This window comes from Anomaloglossus baeobatrachus, unplaced genomic scaffold, assembly GCF_048569485.1.
Source record: "Anomaloglossus baeobatrachus isolate aAnoBae1 unplaced genomic scaffold, aAnoBae1.hap1 Scaffold_416, whole genome shotgun sequence".
NCBI lineage: Eukaryota > Metazoa > Chordata > Amphibia > Anura > Aromobatidae > Anomaloglossus > Anomaloglossus baeobatrachus.
Window position 1 is genome coordinate 215,265 of NW_027443495.1, and position 17,716 is coordinate 232,980.

Genomic DNA, 17,716 nt, shown 5'->3' on the forward strand with positions numbered 1-17,716 from the left:
CAGTATCTTGTTGTCAGTCTAATCTAGATCATGTGTAATTGAATGGAATAGATCCCTTTTGGACAAAGTGGAGTCAGATGCTGCAGTGACCACAGGTGTGAGAGGATCTACAATTGGCATCTGGTGTTATCTCTCTGCTTCCACTCCAAATAAAGTTACCTGTTGTTACCTGAACGTCAAATACTAAGAATGGGCGGCCTATGAAAGAATTAGTACTTTCATTAAGTATACTAAACCGGCTAATTGGGAATAGACAAACTGTAAAAAGCCCTCTGAGAAAGCCCCTCTCTAACCTTTGTTAGTAAGCTTTTCTGTAGCCTGCCTGTTGATGTATTTTCGGTTTGAACAGTGCACAACATGAAGAGACGGAACACTGGCGGCTTGTCACAATGCCCCCCGATGACATCACAATAGCGCTGCTGCCTAGAAAACAAGCTGCGCAGAAGAAGTTGTTCTTTGGGTGGGAGGGTGGGCTAGTGGAAGGAGGGGGCAATCTCTTTTTTTCCCGGGTGGTAGGGGGATGACAGGAGAAGGGAAGCGGGTGGTGAGAAAGGTACAGAGGGCAGGGTTTGGGGGCTGGGAAGGAAAGGGAAAAGATTAGGGTTTGGGGATGATGAAAGGGCTTTCTACGGGTAAGGATGGCAAAGGGTGGCAGTGACGGAAAGGCAGGCAACCTGTCCTGTCCGTCTTTTTGTATCGTGAATTGGAAAGACTGCAAGGGGGAGGGGAGTTGCTTGCGCCCTAAAGGAGGAGTTATTCAGATTCATTGCAGTGGGCGGCGGCTGCAAAACGCACCATTCTTCTTGTTTTTGCTCTGCAAAGCAGCCTTTTCAAGGGTTGGCTTGGGTGACAAAATGTCTTGTGTAGGCGTGGGTTTGTCTCCCTCTCGCTCTCTCTCCCTAAGATGTGTCCGGCATAGGCCAGGGTGCCACTCGAGGCCCAAACCAATTCTGGTTATCGCTTCTCGGCCTTTTGGCTAAGATCAAGTGTAGTATCTGTTCTTATCAGTTTAATATCTGATACGTCCCCTATCTGGGGACCATATATTAAATGGATTTTTAGAACAGGGAGATGGAAAAAGAGCTTGCTCTGTCCACTCCACGCATTGACCTGGTATTGCAGTACCTCCAGGAACGGTGCACCCCTTCTTAACCCAGTTTCCAAAAGCAGAACTCGATTCACCTGATTCATATTAGCCCGATTAGCGAATTGAAATGAATTTTTATCTAACACACTTTTTACTTGCTTTATTCATCCAAATAGCAAACTCATCACCACTCAACTTCACCAACTCTGCTATGTCCCGTGCAGTATCTTGTTGTCAGTCTAATCTAGATCATGTGTAATTGAATGGAATAGATCCCTTTTGGACAAAGTGGAGTCAGATGCTGCAGTGACCACAGGTGTGAGAGGATCTACAATTGGCATCTGGTGTTATCTCTCTGCTTCCACTCCAAATAAAGTTACCTGTTGTTACCTGAACGTCAAATACTAAGAATGGGCGGCCTATGAAAGAATTAGTACTTTCATTAAGTATACTAAACCGGCTAATTGGGAATAGACAAACTGTAAAAAGCCCTCTGAGAAAGCCCCTCTCTAACCTTTGTTAGTAAGCTTTTCTGTAGCCTGCCTGTTGATGTATTTTCGGTTTGAACAGTGCACAACATGAAGAGACGGAACACTGGCGGCTTGTCACAATGCCCCCCGATGACATCACAATAGCGCTGCTGCCTAGAAAACAAGCTGCGCAGAAGAAGTTGTTCTTTGGGTGGGAGGGTGGGCTAGTGGAAGGAGGGGGCAATCTCTTTTTTTCCCGGGTGGTAGGGGGATGACAGGAGAAGGGAAGCGGGTGGTGAGAAAGGTACAGAGGGCAGGGTTTGGGGGCTGGGAAGGAAAGGGAAAAGATTAGGGTTTGGGGATGATGAAAGGGCTTTCTACGGGTAAGGATGGCAAAGGGTGGCAGTGACGGAAAGTCAGGCAACCTGTCCTGTCCGTCTTTTTGTATCGTGAATTGGAAAGACTGCAAGGGGGAGGGGAGTTGCTTGCGCCCTAAAGGAGGAGTTATTCAGATTCATTGCAGTGGGCGGCGGCTGCAAAACGCACCATTCTTCTTGTTTTTGCTCTGCAAAGCAGCCTTTTCAAGGGTTGGCTTGGGTGACAAAATGTCTTGTGTAGGCGTGGGTTTGTCTCCCTCTCGCTCTCTCTCCCTAAGATGTGTCCGGCATAGGCCAGGGTGCCACTCGAGGCCCAAACCAATTCTGGTTATCGCTTCTCGGCCTTTTGGCTAAGATCAAGTGTAGTCCCTTCATTGGGTTTGCCTTGGTCTTGGCTGGGAGGGGCCCGGGCTTGCACAACCGCCGGCCTCGGGGATTGTTGCGCCTTTTGGTGCTTACGTCCCCTTTTGGCTGGTGGTTCCTGGGCTCGGGAGGCGATCACCCAGGCACTGCGCTTTTGTGTGGTGGCCTGCTGGCCTTCGGGGCTACCTTGATTCTGAAAATTGCGGATGAAATCTCATCTGTTCTTATCAGTTTAATATCTGATACGTCCCCTATCTGGGGACCATATATTAAATGGATTTTTAGAACAGGGAGATGGAAAAAGAGCTTGCTCTGTCCACTCCACGCATTGACCTGGTATTGCAGTACCTCCAGGAACGGTGCACCCCTTCTTAACCCAGTTTCCAAAAGCAGAACTCGATTCACCTGATTCATATTAGCCCGATTAGCGAATTGAAATGAATTTTTATCTAACACACTTTTTACTTGCTTTATTCATCCAAATAGCAAACTCATCACCACTCAACTTCACCAACTCTGCTATGTCCCGTGCAGTATCTTGTTGTCAGTCTAATCTAGATCATGTGTAATTGAATGGAATAGATCCCTTTTGGACAAAGTGGAGTCAGATGCTGCAGTGACCACAGGTGTGAGAGGATCTACAATTGGCATCTGGTGTTATCTCTCTGCTTCCACTCCAAATAAAGTTACCTGTTGTTACCTGAACGTCAAATACTAAGAATGGGCGGCCTATGAAAGAATTAGTACTTTCATTAAGTATACTAAACCGGCTAATTGGGAATAGACAAACTGTAAAAAGCCCTCTGAGAAAGCCCCTCTCTAACCTTTGATAGTAAGCTTTTCTGTAGTCTGCCTGTTGATGTATTTTCGGTTTGAACAGTGCACAACATGAAGAGACGGAACACTGGCGGCTTGTCACAATGCCCCCCGATGACATCACAATAGCGCTGCTGCCTAGAAAACAAGCTGCGCAGAAGAAGTTGTTCTTTGGGTGGGAGGGTGGGCTAGTGGAAGGAGGGGGCAATCTCTTTTTTTCCCGGGTGGTAGGGGGATGACAGGAGAAGGGAAGCGGGTGGTGAGAAAGGTACAGAGGGCAGGGTTTGGGGGCTGGGAAGGAAAGGGAAAAGATTAGGGTTTGGGGATGATGAAAGGGCTTTCTACGGGTAAGGATGGCAAAGGGTGGCAGTGACGGAAAGTCAGGCAACCTGTCCTGTCCGTCTTTTTGTATCGTGAATTGGAAAGACTGCAAGGGGGAGGGGAGTTGCTTGCGCCCTAAAGGAGGAGTTATTCAGATTCATTGCAGTGGGCGGCGGCTGCAAAACGCACCATTCTTCTTGTTTTTGCTCTGCAAAGCAGCCTTTTCAAGGGTTGGCTTGGGTGACAAAATGTCTTGTGTAGGCGTGGGTTTGTCTCCCTCTCGCTCTCTCTCCCTAAGATGTGTCCGGCATAGGCCAGGGTGCCACTCGAGGCCCAAACCAATTCTGGTTATCGCTTCTCGGCCTTTTGGCTAAGATCAAGTGTAGTATCTGTTCTTATCAGTTTAATATCTGATACGTCCCCTATCTGGGGACCATATATTAAATGGATTTTTAGAACAGGGAGATGGAAAAAGAGCTTGCTCTGTCCACTCCACGCATTGACCTGGTATTGCAGTACCTCCAGGAACGGTGCACCCCTTCTTAACCCAGTTTCCAAAAGCAGAACTCGATTCACCTGATTCATATTAGCCCGATTAGCGAATTGAAATGAATTTTTATCTAACACACTTTTTACTTGCTTTATTCATCCAAATAGCAAACTCATCACCACTCAACTTCACCAACTCTGCTATGTCCCGTGCAGTATCTTGTTGTCAGTCTAATCTAGATCATGTGTAATTGAATGGAATAGATCCCTTTTGGACAAAGTGGAGTCAGATGCTGCAGTGACCACAGGTGTGAGAGGATCTACAATTGGCATCTGGTGTTATCTCTCTGCTTCCACTCCAAATAAAGTTACCTGTTGTTACCTGAACGTCAAATACTAAGAATGGGCGGCCTATGAAAGAATTAGTACTTTCATTAAGTATACTAAACCGGCTAATTGGGAATAGACAAACTGTAAAAAGCCCTCTGAGAAAGCCCCTCTCTAACCTTTGTTAGTAAGCTTTTCTGTAGCCTGCCTGTTGATGTATTTTCGGTTTGAACAGTGCACAACATGAAGAGACGGAACACTGGCGGCTTGTCACAATGCCCCCCGATGACATCACAATAGCGCTGCTGCCTAGAAAACAAGCTGCGCAGAAGAAGTTGTTCTTTGGGTGGGAGGGTGGGCTAGTGGAAGGAGGGGGCAATCTCTTTTTTTCCCGGGTGGTAGGGGGATGACAGGAGAAGGGAAGCGGGTGGTGAGAAAGGTACAGAGGGCAGGGTTTGGGGGCTGGGAAGGAAAGGGAAAAGATTAGGGTTTGGGGATGATGAAAGGGCTTTCTACGGGTAAGGATGGCAAAGGGTGGCAGTGACGGAAAGTCAGGCAACCTGTCCTGTCCGTCTTTTTGTATCGTGAATTGGAAAGACTGCAAGGGGGAGGGGAGTTGCTTGCGCCCTAAAGGAGGAGTTATTCAGATTCATTGCAGTGGGCGGCGGCTGCAAAACGCACCATTCTTCTTGTTTTTGCTCTGCAAAGCAGCCTTTTCAAGGGTTGGCTTGGGTGACAAAATGTCTTGTGTAGGCGTGGGTTTGTCTCCCTCTCGCTCTCTCTCCCTAAGATGTGTCCGGCATAGGCCAGGGTGCCACTCGAGGCCCAAACCAATTCTGGTTATCGCTTCTCGGCCTTTTGGCTAAGATCAAGTGTAGTATCTGTTCTTATCAGTTTAATATCTGATACGTCCCCTATCTGGGGACCATATATTAAATGGATTTTTAGAACAGGGAGATGGAAAAAGAGCTTGCTCTGTCCACTCCACGCATTGACCTGGTATTGCAGTACCTCCAGGAACGGTGCACCCCTTCTTAACCCAGTTTCCAAAAGCAGAACTCGATTCACCTGATTCATATTAGCCCGATTAGCGAATTGAAATGAATTTTTATCTAACACACTTTTTACTTGCTTTATTCATCCAAATAGCAAACTCATCACCACTCAACTTCACCAACTCTGCTATGTCCCGTGCAGTATCTTGTTGTCAGTCTAATCTAGATCATGTGTAATTGAATGGAATAGATCCCTTTTGGACAAAGTGGAGTCAGATGCTGCAGTGACCACAGGTGTGAGAGGATCTACAATTGGCATCTGGTGTTATCTCTCTGCTTCCACTCCAAATAAAGTTACCTGTTGTTACCTGAACGTCAAATACTAAGAATGGGCGGCCTATGAAAGAATTAGTACTTTCATTAAGTATACTAAACCGGCTAATTGGGAATAGACAAACTGTAAAAAGCCCTCTGAGAAAGCCCCTCTCTAACCTTTGTTAGTAAGCTTTTCTGTAGCCTGCCTGTTGATGTATTTTCGGTTTGAACAGTGCACAACATGAAGAGACGGAACACTGGCGGCTTGTCACAATGCCCCCCGATGACATCACAATAGCGCTGCTGCCTAGAAAACAAGCTGCGCAGAAGAAGTTGTTCTTTGGGTGGGAGGGTGGGCTAGTGGAAGGAGGGGGCAATCTCTTTTTTTCCCGGGTGGTAGGGGGATGACAGGAGAAGGGAAGCGGGTGGTGAGAAAGGTACAGAGGGCAGGGTTTGGGGGCTGGGAAGGAAAGGGAAAAGATTAGGGTTTGGGGATGATGAAAGGGCTTTCTACGGGTAAGGATGGCAAAGGGTGGCAGTGACGGAAAGTCAGGCAACCTGTCCTGTCCGTCTTTTTGTATCGTGAATTGGAAAGACTGCAAGGGGGAGGGGAGTTGCTTGCGCCCTAAAGGAGGAGTTATTCAGATTCATTGCAGTGGGCGGCGGCTGCAAAACGCACCATTCTTCTTGTTTTTGCTCTGCAAAGCAGCCTTTTCAAGGGTTGGCTTGGGTGACAAAATGTCTTGTGTAGGCGTGGGTTTGTCTCCCTCTCGCTCTCTCTCCCTAAGATGTGTCCGGCATAGGCCAGGGTGCCACTCGAGGCCCAAACCAATTCTGGTTATCGCTTCTCGGCCTTTTGGCTAAGATCAAGTGTAGTGTTGTTCAAAGAGGTGGTTTAAGCTCCAGGCCACCTTAGTACAATGATACAATGCACACTGGAAGGTTGCGCTTGCTAGTACTCTGGGTGGATAGTATATTCATCTAGAGGAAAACATGGCCCTACCAGGATCGAGGCTATTAGACTGAGTAAGGGTGGGGGGCTATGGTACAACGTGCCCCAGGACTGACGACCCTGGAGTGAGTCTGAGCTTGCTGGCTTGGGACCCCGGCAAGCCTTGGGCTCTGTAGCACACCGTACCTTGCCTTTTCATACTTTTTGAGCATATTACCCTATCCCGGCCTTCTGGCTAGGAAGGGAAATTTTTATAATCCCGGTCGGAGGTCTGGTCAGCTTTGGGCTGAGAAACTAACACCCGGTTGGAGGTCCGGGTCAGCTTCGGCTGAGAAACCAACACCCGGTTGGAGGTCTGGGTCAGCTTCGGCTGAGAAACCAACACCCGGTTGGAGGTCCGGTTAGCCTTGGGCTGAGAAACCAACACCGGTTGACGGTCCGGGCAGTTTCGGCTGCGAAACCAACAACTAGTAGCTCTCTACTCCACTTGGGTAAGATGCCTGGGTGGACGCTGGGAGCAACGACAAGGCTCAACCAGGCTTCGGCTTGGGGGAGCACCGAAGATCCCTGACCCTTGCTGTGGCCTTCTGGCTCGGAGGGACGGGGTTGATTTTTGGGGACCCTCTCCTCACGGTGGGGTCCACACGAATCCTAGCCTTTGCACTGTTTTTGGTGTGACTTCGGTCATGCATTTTTTGTGGTGCTTTGGAAAGCTTCATTAAATCAAAAATCTGTTCTTATCAGTTTAATATCTGATACGTCCCCTATCTGGGGACCATATATTAAATGGATTTTTAGAACAGGGAGATGGAAAAAGAGCTTGCTCTGTCCACTCCACGCATTGACCTGGTATTGCAGTACCTCCAGGAACGGTGCACCCCTTCTTAACCCAGTTTCCAAAAGCAGAACTCGATTCACCTGATTCATATTAGCCCGATTAGCGAATTGAAATGAATTTTTATCTAACACACTTTTTACTTGCTTTATTCATCCAAATAGCAAACTCATCACCACTCAACTTCACCAACTCTGCTATGTCCCGTGCAGTATCTTGTTGTCAGTCTAATCTAGATCATGTGTAATTGAATGGAATAGATCCCTTTTGGACAAAGTGGAGTCAGATGCTGCAGTGACCACAGGTGTGAGAGGATCTACAATTGGCATCTGGTGTTATCTCTCTGCTTCCACTCCAAATAAAGTTACCTGTTGTTACCTGAACGTCAAATACTAAGAATGGGCGGCCTATGAAAGAATTAGTACTTTCATTAAGTATACTAAACCGGCTAATTGGGAATAGACAAACTGTAAAAAGCCCTCTGAGAAAGCCCCTCTCTAACCTTTGTTAGTAAGCTTTTCTGTAGCCTGCCTGTTGATGTATTTTCGGTTTGAACAGTGCACAACATGAAGAGACGGAACACTGGCGGCTTGTCACAATGCCCCCCGATGACATCACAATAGCGCTGCTGCCTAGAAAACAAGCTGCGCAGAAGAAGTTGTTCTTTGGGTGGGAGGGTGGGCTAGTGGAAGGAGGGGGCAATCTCTTTTTTTCCCGGGTGGTAGGGGGATGACAGGAGAAGGGAAGCGGGTGGTGAGAAAGGTACAGAGGGCAGGGTTTGGGGGCTGGGAAGGAAAGGGAAAAGATTAGGGTTTGGGGATGATGAAAGGGCTTTCTACGGGTAAGGATGGCAAAGGGTGGCAGTGACGGAAAGTCAGGCAACCTGTCCTGTCCGTCTTTTTGTATCGTGAATTGGAAAGACTGCAAGGGGGAGGGGAGTTGCTTGCGCCCTAAAGGAGGAGTTATTCAGATTCATTGCAGTGGGCGGCGGCTGCAAAACGCACCATTCTTCTTGTTTTTGCTCTGCAAAGCAGCCTTTTCAAGGGTTGGCTTGGGTGACAAAATGTCTTGTGTAGGCGTGGGTTTGTCTCCCTCTCGCTCTCTCTCCCTAAGATGTGTCCGGCATAGGCCAGGGTGCCACTCGAGGCCCAAACCAATTCTGGTTATCGCTTCTCGGCCTTTTGGCTAAGATCAAGTGTAGTGTTGTTCGAAGAGGTGGTTTAAGCTCCAGGCCACCTTAGTACAATGATACAATGCACACTGGAAGGTTGCGCTTGCTAGTACTCTGGGTGGATAGTATATTCATCTAGAGGAAAACATGGCCCTACCAGGATCGAGGCTATTAGACTGAGTAAGGGTGGGGGGCTATGGTACAACGTGCCCCAGGACTGACGACCCTGGAGTGAGTCTGAGCTTGCTGGCTTGGGACCCCGGCAAGCCTTGGGCTCTGTAGCACACCGTACCTTGCCTTTTCATACTTTTTGAGCATATTACCCTATCCCGGCCTTCTGGCTAGGAAGGGAAATTTTTATAATCCCGGTCGGAGGTCTGGTCAGCTTTGGGCTGAGAAACTAACACCCGGTTGGAGGTCTGGGTCAGCTTCGGCTGAGAAACCAACACCCGGTTGGAGGTCTGGGTCAGCTTCGGCTGAGAAACCAACACCCGGTTGGAGGTCCGGTTAGCCTTGGGCTGAGAAACCAACACCGGTTGACGGTCCGGGCAGTTTCGGCTGCGAAACCAACAACTAGTAGCTCTCTACTCCACTTGGGTAAGATGCCTGGGTGGACGCTGGGAGCAACGACAAGGCTCAACCAGGCTTCGGCTTGGGAGAGCACCGAAGATCCCTGACCCTTGCTGTGGCCTTCTGGCTCGGAGGGACGGGGTTGATTTTTGGGGACCCTCTCCTCACGGTGGGGTCCACACGAATCCTAGCCTTTGCACTGTTTTTGGTGTGACTTCGGTCATGCATTTTTTGTGGTGCTTTGGAAAGCTTCATTAAATCAAAATCTGTTCTTATCAGTTTAATATCTGATACGTCCCCTATCTGGGGACCATATATTAAATGGATTTTTAGAACAGGGAGATGGAAAAAGAGCTTGCTCTGTCCACTCCACGCATTGACCTGGTATTGCAGTACCTCCAGGAACGGTGCACCCCTTCTTAACCCAGTTTCCAAAAGCAGAACTCGATTCACCTGATTCATATTAGCCCGATTAGCGAATTGAAATGAATTTTTATCTAACACACTTTTTACTTGCTTTATTCATCCAAATAGCAAACTCATCACCACTCAACTTCACCAACTCTGCTATGTCCCGTGCAGTATCTTGTTGTCAGTCTAATCTAGATCATGTGTAATTGAATGGAATAGATCCCTTTTGGACAAAGTGGAGTCAGATGCTGCAGTGACCACAGGTGTGAGAGGATCTACAATTGGCATCTGGTGTTATCTCTCTGCTTCCACTCCAAATAAAGTTACCTGTTGTTACCTGAACGTCAAATACTAAGAATGGGCGGCCTATGAAAGAATTAGTACTTTCATTAAGTATACTAAACCGGCTAATTGGGAATAGACAAACTGTAAAAAGCCCTCTGAGAAAGCCCCTCTCTAACCTTTGTTAGTAAGCTTTTCTGTAGCCTGCCTGTTGATGTATTTTCGGTTTGAACAGTGCACAACATGAAGAGACGGAACACTGGCGGCTTGTCACAATGCCCCCCGATGACATCACAATAGCGCTGCTGCCTAGAAAACAAGCTGCGCAGAAGAAGTTGTTCTTTGGGTGGGAGGGTGGGCTAGTGGAAGGAGGGGGCAATCTCTTTTTTTCCCGGGTGGTAGGGGGATGACAGGAGAAGGGAAGCGGGTGGTGAGAAAGGTACAGAGGGCAGGGTTTGGGGGCTGGGAAGGAAAGGGAAAAGATTAGGGTTTGGGGATGATGAAAGGGCTTTCTACGGGTAAGGATGGCAAAGGGTGGCAGTGACGGAAAGTCAGGCAACCTGTCCTGTCCGTCTTTTTGTATCGTGAATTGGAAAGACTGCAAGGGGGAGGGGAGTTGCTTGCGCCCTAAAGGAGGAGTTATTCAGATTCATTGCAGTGGGCGGCGGCTGCAAAACGCACCATTCTTCTTGTTTTTGCTCTGCAAAGCAGCCTTTTCAAGGGTTGGCTTGGGTGACAAAATGTCTTGTGTAGGCGTGGGTTTGTCTCCCTCTCGCTCTCTCTCCCTAAGATGTGTCCGGCATAGGCCAGGGTGCCACTCGAGGCCCAAACCAATTCTGGTTATCGCTTATCGGCCTTTTGGCTAAGATCAAGTGTAGTATCTGTTCTTATCAGTTTAATATCTGATACGTCCCCTATCTGGGGACCATATATTAAATGGATTTTTAGAACAGGGAGATGGAAAAAGAGCTTGCTCTGTCCACTCCACGCATTGACCTGGTATTGCAGTACCTCCAGGAACGGTGCACCCCTTCTTAACCCAGTTTCCAAAAGCAGAACTCGATTCACCTGATTCATATTAGCCCGATTAGCGAATTGAAATGAATTTTTATCTAACACACTTTTTACTTGCTTTATTCATCCAAATAGCAAACTCATCACCACTCAACTTCACCAACTCTGCTATGTCCCGTGCAGTATCTTGTTGTCAGTCTAATCTAGATCATGTGTAATTGAATGGAATAGATCCCTTTTGGACAAAGTGGAGTCAGATGCTGCAGTGACCACAGGTGTGAGAGGATCTACAATTGGCATCTGGTGTTATCTCTCTGCTTCCACTCCAAATAAAGTTACCTGTTGTTACCTGAACGTCAAATACTAAGAATGGGCGGCCTATGAAAGAATTAGTACTTTCATTAAGTATACTAAACCGGCTAATTGGGAATAGACAAACTGTAAAAAGCCCTCTGAGAAAGCCCCTCTCTAACCTTTGTTAGTAAGCTTTTCTGTAGCCTGCCTGTTGATGTATTTTCGGTTTGAACAGTGCACAACATGAAGAGACGGAACACTGGCGGCTTGTCACAATGCCCCCCGATGACATCACAATAGCGCTGCTGCCTAGAAAACAAGCTGCGCAGAAGAAGTTGTTCTTTGGGTGGGAGGGTGGGCTAGTGGAAGGAGGGGGCAATCTCTTTTTTTCCCGGGTGGTAGGGGGATGACAGGAGAAGGGAAGCGGGTGGTGAGAAAGGTACAGAGGGCAGGGTTTGGGGGCTGGGAAGGAAAGGGAAAAGATTAGGGTTTGGGGATGATGAAAGGGCTTTCTACGGGTAAGGATGGCAAAGGGTGGCAGTGACGGAAAGTCAGGAAACCTGTCCTGTCCGTCTTTTTGTATCGTGAATTGGAAAGACTGCAAGGGGGAGGGGAGTTGCTTGCGCCCTAAAGGAGGAGTTATTCAGATTCATTGCAGTGGGCGGCGGCTGCAAAACGCACCATTCTTCTTGTTTTTGCTCTGCAAAGCAGCCTTTTCAAGGGTTGGCTTGGGTGACAAAATGTCTTGTGTAGGCGTGGGTTTGTCTCCCTCTCGCTCTCTCTCCCTAAGATGTGTCCGGCATAGGCCAGGGTGCCACTCGAGGCCCAAACCAATTCTGGTTATCGCTTCTCGGCCTTTTGGCTAAGATCAAGTGTAGTATCTGTTCTTATCAGTTTAATATCTGATACGTCCCCTATCTGGGGACCATATATTAAATGGATTTTTAGAACAGGGAGATGGAAAAAGAGCTTGCTCTGTCCACTCCACGCATTGACCTGGTATTGCAGTACCTCCAGGAACGGTGCACCCCTTCTTAACCCAGTTTCCAAAAGCAGAACTCAATTCACCTGATTCATATTAGCCCGATTTAATGAATTGGAAGAAAGCATACGTCTTCATATGCACCTCAATTTGGCCCATTCACTTTTCACACTTCCTCCTTTTGTTTTTTATCTTTCACACTTTTGACTTTCTTTATTCATCCAAATAGCAAACTCATCACCACTCAACCTGACCAACTCGGCTATGTCCCCGTGCTGCAGTTCTCTGTCTTATCTAGATCATTTGCAATTGAATGGAATAGATCCCTTTTGGACAAAGTGGATTCACCTGCTGCTGCAGTGACCACAGGTGTGATAACATCTAGAATTGGCATCTGGTGCGATCTCTCCGCTTCCACTCCAAAGAAAGTTACCTGTTTATTCCTATCATGCATTGGTTTTTGGGGTTTTCTTTGAGTAATGATGATCTCTTTAGTAGTCTGTTGGCGCCCTCTCCTGGAGGAATAGTTTGCTTGCTCTTGGACATTCTAAAAGAGAGGTCATGATAGACATTGAGCTTCTGAGCTCAATTGGGGACAGTCATGGGTGATGAATGTTTGCAACCTACTGCGAAGCCTCATACCGCAATATAAGGAACGTCAAATACTAAGAAAGGGCGGCCTATGAAAGAATTACTACTTTCAATAAGTACACTTAAACGGCTAATTGGGAATAGAAAAACTGTAAAAAGCCCTCTGAGAAAGCCCCCCTCTAACCTTTGATAGTAAGCTTTTCTGTAGTCTGCCTGTTGATGTATTTTCCGTTTGAACTGTGCACAACATGAAGAGACGGAACACTGGAGGCTTGTCACAATGCCCCCCGATGACATCACAATAGCGCTGCTGCCTAGAAAACAAGCTGCGCAGAAGAAGTTGTTCTTTGGGTGGGAGGGTGGGCTAGTGGAAGGAGGGGGCAATCTCTTTTTTTCCCGGGTGGTAGGGGGATGACAGGAGAAGGGAAGCGGGTGGTGAGAAAGGTACAGAGGGCAGGGTTTGGGGGCTGGGAAGGAAAGGGAAAAGATTAGGGTTTGGGGATGATGAAAGGGCTTTCTACGGGTAAGGATGGCAAAGGGTGGCAGTGACGGAAAGTCAGGCAACCTGTCCTGTCCGTCTTTTTGTATCGTGAATTGGAAAGACTGCAAGGGGGAGGGGAGTTGCTTGCGCCCTAAAGGAGGAGTTATTCAGATTCATTGCAGTGGGCGGCGGCTGCAAAACGCACCATTCTTCTTGTTTTGGCTCTGCAAAGCAGCCTTTTCAAGGGTTGGCTTGGGTGACAAAATGTCTTGTGTAGGCGTGGGTTTGTCTCCCTCTCGCTCTCTCTCCCTAAGATGTGTCCGGCATAGGCCAGGGTGCCACTCGAGGCCCAAACCAATTCTGGTTATCGCTTCTCGGCCTTTTGGCTAAGATCAAGTGTAGTATCTGTTCTTATCAGTTTAATATCTGATACGTCCCCTATCTGGGGACCATATATTAAATGGATTTTTAGAACAGGGAGATGGAAAAAGAGCTTGCTCTGTCCACTCCACGCATTGACCTGGTATTGCAGTACCTCCAGGAACGGTGCACCCCTTCTTAACTCAGTTTCCAAAAGCAGAACTCAATTCACCTGATTCATATTAGCCCGATTTAATGAATTGGAAGAAAGCATACGTCTTCATATGCACCTCAATTTGGCCCATTCACTTTTCACACTTCCTCCTTTTGTTTTTTATCTTTCACACTTTTGACTTTCTTTATTCATCCAAATAGCAAACTCATCACCACTCAACCTGACCAACTCGGCTATGTCCCCGTGCTGCAGTTCTCTGTCTTATCTAGATCATTTGCAATTGAATGGAATAGATCCCTTTTGGACAAAGTGGATTCACCTGCTGCTGCAGTGACCACAGGTGTGATAACATCTAGAATTGGCATCTGGTGCGATCTCTCCGCTTCCACTCCAAAGAAAGTTACCTGTTTATTCCTATCATGCATTGGTTTTTGGGGTTTTCTTTGAGTAATGATGATCTCTTTAGTAGTCTGTTGGCGCCCTCTCCTGGAGGAATAGTTTGCTTGCTCTTGGACATTCTAAAAGAGAGGTCATGATAGACATTGAGCTTCTGAGCTCAATTGGGGACAGTCATGGGTGATGAATGTTTGCAACCTACTGCGAAGCCTCATACCGCAATATAAGGAACGTCAAATACTAAGAAAGGGCGGCCTATGAAAGAATTACTACTTTCAATAAGTACACTTAAACGGCTAATTGGGAATAGAAAAACTGTAAAAAGCCCTCTGAGAAAGCCCCCCTCTAACCTTTGATAGTAAGCTTTTCTGTAGTCTGCCTGTTGATGTATTTTCCGTTTGAACTGTGCACAACATGAAGAGACGGAACACTGGCGGCTTGTCACAATGCCCCCCGATGACATCACAATAGCGCTGCTGCCTAGAAAACAAGCTGCGCAGAAGAAGTTGTTCTTTGGGTGGGAGGGTGGGCTAGTGGAAGGAGGGGGCAATCTCTTTTTTTCCCGGGTGGTAGGGGGATGACAGGAGAAGGGAAGCGGGTGGTGAGAAAGGTACAGAGGGCAGGGTTTGGGGGCTGGGAAGGAAAGGGAAAAGATTAGGGTTTGGGGATGATGAAAGGGCTTTCTACGGGTAAGGATGGCAAAGGGTGGCAGTGACGGAAAGTCAGGCAACCTGTCCTGTCCGTCTTTTTGTATCGTGAATTGGAAAGACTGCAAGGGGGAGGGGAGTTGCTTGCGCCCTAAAGGAGGAGTTATTCAGATTCATTGCAGTGGGCGGCGGCTGCAAAACGCACCATTCTTCTTGTTTTGGCTCTGCAAAGCAGCCTTTTCAAGGGTTGGCTTGGGTGACAAAATGTCTTGTGTAGGCGTGGGTTTGTCTCCCTCTCGCTCTCTCTCCCTAAGATGTGTCCGGCATAGGCCAGGGTGCCACTCGAGGCCCAAACCAATTCTGGTTATCGCTTCTCGGCCTTTTGGCTAAGATCAAGTGTAGTATCTGTTCTTATCAGTTTAATATCTGATACGTCCCCTATCTGGGGACCATATATTAAATGGATTTTTAGAACAGGGAGATGGAAAAAGAGCTTGCTCTGTCCACTCCACGCATTGACCTGGTATTGCAGTACCTCCAGGAACGGTGCACCCCTTCTTAACCCAGTTTCCAAAAGCAGAACTCAATTCACCTGATTCATATTAGCCCGATTTAATGAATTGGAAGAAAGCATACGTCTTCATATGCACCTCAATTTGGCCCATTCACTTTTCACACTTCCTCCTTTTGTTTTTTATCTTTCACACTTTTGACTTTCTTTATTCATCCAAATAGCAAACTCATCACCACTCAACCTGACCAACTCGGCTATGTCCCCGTGCTGCAGTTCTCTGTCTTATCTAGATCATTTGCAATTGAATGGAATAGATCCCTTTTGGACAAAGTGGATTCACCTGCTGCTGCAGTGACCACAGGTGTGATAACATCTAGAATTGGCATCTGGTGCGATCTCTCCGCTTCCACTCCAAAGAAAGTTACCTGTTTATTCCTATCATGCATTGGTTTTTGGGGTTTTCTTTGAGTAATGATGATCTCTTTAGTAGTCTGTTGGCGCCCTCTCCTGGAGGAATAGTTTGCTTGCTCTTGGACATTCTAAAAGAGAGGTCATGATAGACATTGAGCTTCTGAGCTCAATTGGGGACAGTCATGGGTGATGAATGTTTGCAACCTACTGCGAAGCCTCATACCGCAATATAAGGAACGTCAAATACTAAGAAAGGGCGGCCTATGAAAGAATTACTACTTTCAATAAGTACACTTAAACGGCTAATTGGGAATAGAAAAACTGTAAAAAGCCCTCTGAGAAAGCCCCCCTCTAACCTTTGATAGTAAGCTTTTCTGTAGTCTGCCTGTTGATGTATTTTCCGTTTGAACTGTGCACAACATGAAGAGACGGAACACTGGCGGCTTGTCACAATGCCCCCCGATGACATCACAATAGCGCTGCTGCCTAGAAAACAAGCTGCGCAGAAGAAGTTGTTCTTTGGGTGGGAGGGTGGGCTAGTGGAAGGAGGGGGCAATCTCTTTTTTTCCCGGGTGGTAGGGGGATGACAGGAGAAGGGAAGCGGGTGGTGAGAAAGGTACAGAGGGCAGGGTTTGGGGGCTGGGAAGGAAAGGGAAAAGATTAGGGTTTGGGGATGATGAAAGGGCTTTCTACGGGTAAGGATGGCAAAGGGTGGCAGTGACGGAAAGTCAGGCAACCTGTCCTGTCCGTCTTTTTGTATCGTGAATTGGAAAGACTGCAAGGGGGAGGGGAGTTGCTTGCGCCCTAAAGGAGGAGTTATTCAGATTCATTGCAGTGGGCGGCGGCTGCAAAACGCACCATTCTTCTTGTTTTGGCTCTGCAAAGCAGCCTTTTCAAGGGTTGGCTTGGGTGACAAAATGTCTTGTGTAGGCGTGGGTTTGTCTCCCTCTCGCTCTCTCTCCCTAAGATGTGTCCGGCATAGGCCAGGGTGCCACTCGAGGCCCAAACCAATTCTGGTTATCGCTTCTCGGCCTTTTGGCTAAGATCAAGTGTAGTATCTGTTCTTATCAGTTTAATATCTGATACGTCCCCTATCTGGGGACCATATATTAAATGGATTTTTAGAACAGGGAGATGGAAAAAGAGCTTGCTCTGTCCACTCCACGCATTGACCTGGTATTGCAGTACCTCCAGGAACGGTGCACCCCTTCTTAACCCAGTTTCCAAAAGCAGAACTCAATTCACCTGATTCATATTAGCCCGATTTAATGAATTGGAAGAAAGCATACGTCTTCATATGCACCTCAATTTGGCCCATTCACTTTTCACACTTCCTCCTTTTGTTTTTTATCTTTCACACTTTTGACTTTCTTTATTCATCCAAATAGCAAACTCATCACCACTCAACCTGACCAACTCGGCTATGTCCCCGTGCTGCAGTTCTCTGTCTTATCTAGATCATTTGCAATTGAATGGAATAGATCCCTTTTGGACAAAGTGGATTCACCTGCTGCTGCAGTGACCACAGGTGTGATAACATCTAGAATTGGCATCTGGTGCGATCTCTCCGCTTCCACTCCAAAGAAAGTTACCTGTTTATTCCTATCATGCATTGGTTTTTGGGGTTTTCTTTGAGTAATGATGATCTCTTTAGTAGTCTGTTGGCGCCCTCTCCTGGAGGAATAGTTTGCTTGCTCTTGGACATTCTAAAAGAGAGGTCATGATAGACATTGAGCTTCTGAGCTCAATTGGGGACAGTCATGGGTGATGAATGTTTGCAACCTACTGCGAAGCCTCATACCGCAATATAAGGAACGTCAAATACTAAGAAAGGGCGGCCTATGAAAGAATTACTACTTTCAATAAGTACACTTAAACGGCTAATTGGGAATAGAAAAACTGTAAAAAGCCCTCTGAGAAAGCCCCCCTCTAACCTTTGATAGTAAGCTTTTCTGTAGTCTGCCTGTTGATGTATTTTCCGTTTGAACTGTGCACAACATGAAGAGACGGAACACTGGCGGCTTGTCACAATGCCCCCCGATGACATCACAATAGCGCTGCTGCCTAGAA

At 47.3% G+C, this 17,716-nt stretch overlaps 11 non-coding genes across 11 annotated transcripts; all 11 read left to right on the plus strand.

Moving 5' to 3' along the window:
- Positions 1 to 956: 956 nt before the first annotated feature.
- LOC142278111 (U2 spliceosomal RNA) lies at positions 957 to 1,147 on the plus strand. The gene has a single exon (XR_012741165.1). It is a non-coding gene; the product is annotated as a U2 spliceosomal RNA (small nuclear RNA).
- Positions 1,148 to 2,483: 1,336 nt separating this feature from the next.
- Positions 2,484 to 2,667, plus strand: LOC142278192 (U2 spliceosomal RNA). The gene has a single exon (XR_012741237.1). It is a non-coding gene; the product is annotated as a U2 spliceosomal RNA (small nuclear RNA).
- Positions 2,668 to 3,784: 1,117 nt separating this feature from the next.
- LOC142278112 (U2 spliceosomal RNA) lies at positions 3,785 to 3,975 on the plus strand. Its single transcript, XR_012741166.1, has one exon. It is a non-coding gene; the product is annotated as a U2 spliceosomal RNA (small nuclear RNA).
- Positions 3,976 to 5,092: 1,117 nt separating this feature from the next.
- LOC142278113 (U2 spliceosomal RNA) lies at positions 5,093 to 5,283 on the plus strand. The gene has a single exon (XR_012741167.1). It is a non-coding gene; the product is annotated as a U2 spliceosomal RNA (small nuclear RNA).
- A 1,919-nt stretch (positions 5,284 to 7,202) lies between these two features.
- Positions 7,203 to 7,395, plus strand: LOC142278172 (U2 spliceosomal RNA). Its single transcript, XR_012741218.1, has one exon. It is a non-coding gene; the product is annotated as a U2 spliceosomal RNA (small nuclear RNA).
- A 1,915-nt stretch (positions 7,396 to 9,310) lies between these two features.
- LOC142278180 (U2 spliceosomal RNA) lies at positions 9,311 to 9,506 on the plus strand. Its single transcript, XR_012741226.1, has one exon. It is a non-coding gene; the product is annotated as a U2 spliceosomal RNA (small nuclear RNA).
- A 1,117-nt stretch (positions 9,507 to 10,623) lies between these two features.
- Positions 10,624 to 10,814, plus strand: LOC142278167 (U2 spliceosomal RNA). Its single transcript, XR_012741216.1, has one exon. It is a non-coding gene; the product is annotated as a U2 spliceosomal RNA (small nuclear RNA).
- Positions 10,815 to 11,931: 1,117 nt separating this feature from the next.
- Positions 11,932 to 12,122, plus strand: LOC142278114 (U2 spliceosomal RNA). Its single transcript, XR_012741168.1, has one exon. It is a non-coding gene; the product is annotated as a U2 spliceosomal RNA (small nuclear RNA).
- Positions 12,123 to 13,509: 1,387 nt separating this feature from the next.
- On the plus strand, positions 13,510 to 13,700 carry LOC142278117 (U2 spliceosomal RNA). Its single transcript, XR_012741170.1, has one exon. It is a non-coding gene; the product is annotated as a U2 spliceosomal RNA (small nuclear RNA).
- A 1,387-nt stretch (positions 13,701 to 15,087) lies between these two features.
- Positions 15,088 to 15,278, plus strand: LOC142278118 (U2 spliceosomal RNA). The gene has a single exon (XR_012741171.1). It is a non-coding gene; the product is annotated as a U2 spliceosomal RNA (small nuclear RNA).
- A 1,387-nt stretch (positions 15,279 to 16,665) lies between these two features.
- LOC142278119 (U2 spliceosomal RNA) lies at positions 16,666 to 16,856 on the plus strand. Its single transcript, XR_012741172.1, has one exon. It is a non-coding gene; the product is annotated as a U2 spliceosomal RNA (small nuclear RNA).
- Positions 16,857 to 17,716: the final 860 nt, after the last annotated feature.